Source organism: Anas platyrhynchos, chromosome 2, assembly GCF_047663525.1.
Source record: "Anas platyrhynchos isolate ZD024472 breed Pekin duck chromosome 2, IASCAAS_PekinDuck_T2T, whole genome shotgun sequence".
Taxonomy (NCBI): domain Eukaryota; kingdom Metazoa; phylum Chordata; class Aves; order Anseriformes; family Anatidae; genus Anas; species Anas platyrhynchos.
In genome coordinates, this window is record NC_092588.1 from 139,092,789 (window position 1) to 139,096,218 (window position 3,430).

Sequence of the window (3,430 nt, forward strand, 5' to 3'; positions counted from 1 at the left end):
AATTTATTTCCCATTAGAAGGCCACAGACTTATCAGGTTCTCTCTTTCATGAGGAATATTGCTTTACCAACCTTACAGGGTATCTTCTGCTTTCAGAAGCAGTTGCAAGAAAAGAGAGACTGTAAGCTGTAGCTCATTTCTGCCTTTTTTTCTGTCTTCAGAGCTGAAACACCCTGAAAAAATTGTGAGCTGGAAGAATTTCTGAGTATGAAATTCAGTGTCATTGTGTGCAGACTTGCTAGATAAACTTCCTTTGCTTTGTAGATCTGTTAATTATTTTGCTCAAGATTTTTGTCTTTTGGGTGTGGATTTATAATTCACTTACTCATAATATTAACCAGCTGCCCTGGAGGAGTTATACAGAGGTTAATAACACCTTTTTGAATGTTGTGTTATCTGTATCTCCTTACAAATTAACAACTTTTTATTTTAAAGACTAAAAACAAGAGTGTACTTGTAGCTTCACCGTTTGTTACGTTTGTTAATCCAAAAGGCCTGTTAATCCAAAAGTGTGGAGCAATGGGGGTCCCTTGTGGAATGTAGAACTTAATGTTCCTTTTGTTTCATTTTCCTATGACACACCTTCAGCTGACATCTCAAACCTGCCTATGTCAAGGTTTTGGAATAGAGTGGGTTTACAGTAGCTGAAACCATTCTCTCAATAATGTTGAGACCCTCTAGTAGGAGAATTTAAAGTGTATGCCTTGTACTATTTTCATGAACTTCTCTAGAGAGAAAAACCTTGCCACCAGCCATTTCAACTGGTAGGCCCACATCTGCACTGGAAAGCATTCTCCTCTGGGTCCAGTATGGCACCCCTTTGCTATGAGATGTAATTGTTTTTTGTATTTTTGATAGACCCAGGTCTATATTGTAATGACAGATTTGTGTTGCCAGCTGCCAGAGTGGTATTTTTGTAGCACAATGCTGACAGTGTGCGTTGCATGGCATGAGGTGCTTGAGGAATGCGCTGGTAAACACCATATCCCACCTGCCTATCTGATGGGCTGCACTTTGGAGCAAAGTGTCCTGATAACTGACGTCTGTTCTCAGATTTCCTTTTGTAGGGAAATAGCTGGCGAATTCCAAAAAGGAGACTGGGATCAAGCGCATGGTGTAGGTGATTAGGGGCCCTCCGGATAGAAATAGAGAACAAGTCTAATTGAGTGTGTGGACACAGACTTTTCTCTCTCATTTCAGCGCTGTTTAGGCTTCTTTTTAAGAACCCCTACTTCTTTGCAATTACAACCTGAATAACAAAACGAGTTTATCTCAAACTTTCTCCATTTTAGGTGAAAACCTTATGAGATTGGGCCATGAAATTTCTGCACTGCAAAATCTAATCCAGTTCAGAGCCCTAATTTGTCTGTGAACCACAAAGCCAGATCTTAATCCATACTCAAACTGTACCAGCTCAGTGTCCCTGTAATACTTAGTTTCAATGAATTTGCTTATAAATGCCAGTAGCCCCAACACTATTCTGCACTTGCAGGGTAATAAGAGTATTGGTTCTAAATGTATTGACTGTGCTCCTGCTCACAGCTCATTATAGCAGAGGAGTTGCATCTGAGTTTCTAAACCAGCATTCTATTCAAAGCAGGTTCAGATCTTGCATTTGTTCTCAAACCACAGCAATGACAGATTTTATTAGTCACAATTGTATAGAGGTGCCTACATATTCGGCATTTGGCCATATGAGAATTATAAGGTTTTCATGTGTGTATCCAGTTTGTGTGTCTTAAAAAGTCATGGTTACAAACTAATAAAAATGTGTTTACACATCCAAAGCAGACATTGCTTTACTCTTTAGCCTTTCACTTGATTCCATTTATAGTTCACCTCCACAGAATCAATTCAATTCACCTTGAACACATCTACTAATGTTTACAATTACTACGTTCTTTTTCTAGCAAATCGCAATCATCCTGGTAATCATAAAAACAGGAACAAAAAACCTGTATCGCCATTTCTGGCACCTTGTTCTCATATATGCTGTTTGTTTCAAACGAGGAACACATGGAGCAGCGCATCTAGTTACTAGTTACTGGGAAGTTTACAGTACAAAATACTGTCTGAGAAATGAGACTATGTCAAATTTCTGATTTGAAATACGTTGCTTTTGATAAAATCCTGATAAAATACAATTTTTTTCCTGTCCAATTTCCTGTAATTTTACTTGTTGGGTTGCTAGGAAACCCACCTGCCAGAATCTGTGGCTGAAGGACATTTCTTCCTTCTACCAGCTCTTTTCCACAACATACAAAACCAGAAAACACGTCTGTGAGCTGCCTTAGAGGCAATCTTATTTTCAGAGATACGAACATACAAGGACAAACTTTAGACTAACTTTGGTAACTACAGTGCAGTCTCACAAACAAATGACTGTATAACTCCGTTAAAACCAAGTTTTAATTTTGTGCCAGTAGCAATGATTTTGTCTTGAAGTTCTTAAGCTAATGTGAGAAGGGTAATTCAATTTCACCATAAACTATTTAAGATTTGGCAATTAAACTTGAAAAACCTTTGGCTGTGGTTTGGGAATAAAAGTGGGTTAATGTAATGAAACCCCAAATTGAGTTAAATAATGCCACTTGTTCATTTTGCAGTGATTTCAAAGCATTATGCTGGCGAAGAGTAGGTTTGATATTACCTGGTAATTTTTATTTTAGTTTTTTAATAGCAGTGGTGTGTTAGGAAGTTCTTTAGGTGATAATATCACTGTCCTTCTGCTTTCCTTGGCAATGGTTTGTATTTTTGGACTCTTAAAATTATGAAGTTAATGTTTTAATTTTTCATTACTATGAGGAAATCAAATTATTGCTGAGAAAAACAGGAGGTCAGTGATATTATTAGTATCATAATACAAACCTTATTGATTCCAGATCCGATTGCATTTGTATCTTTTAAAAAAAAAAAAAAAAAAGAGAGAGAGAGAGAAAGAAGCTACTATAAAAGAGCCAAGGTTTTGTACTTTGGTTCTCTTCCGGAGTCTCCTAAGCCCTTTGTAATCGCTTTCCCTTAGTGTCTGTTTCCAAGCAGGCATTTGTAAACTCTAAACTGATATGTGCCCTCTCCTGGCATGATGTGTCTTTAAATTTTCTGCAGTTTGTCCTGCTTCTGCATGCTCTCTTTTTGTCTGGATAGCAATTACGGCTAACTGACACAGTCAAAATACAGGTGACAAGTCAGTGTCACAGACACTGCGTGCCACCGTCCTTTCTGATTAGAGTGAAGAGAATTGTTTGTATTATAATACTGAATTTTCAGTAAAAGTTGAATTCAAATGTTTTTCTTTTATAGTTTAGATCCAAAGTGGAGTGTTGTGTACTTAAATTTCATTTGTTTCTTGATGCTTTCTAGTTTAATATGGTATTGGGGAAAGGTTTAAAATGTATACTCACGTATGTGAACTCATTGGTGGTTGTGACAG

At 37.3% G+C, this 3,430-nt stretch overlaps 1 protein-coding gene across 11 annotated transcripts in view; it reads left to right on the forward strand.

Moving 5' to 3' along the window:
• Positions 1-3,430, forward strand: part of CACNB2 (calcium voltage-gated channel auxiliary subunit beta 2) — a 247,078-nt gene that overhangs the window by 235,960 nt on the left and 7,688 nt on the right. The gene's annotated exons all lie outside the window — the stretch shown is intronic.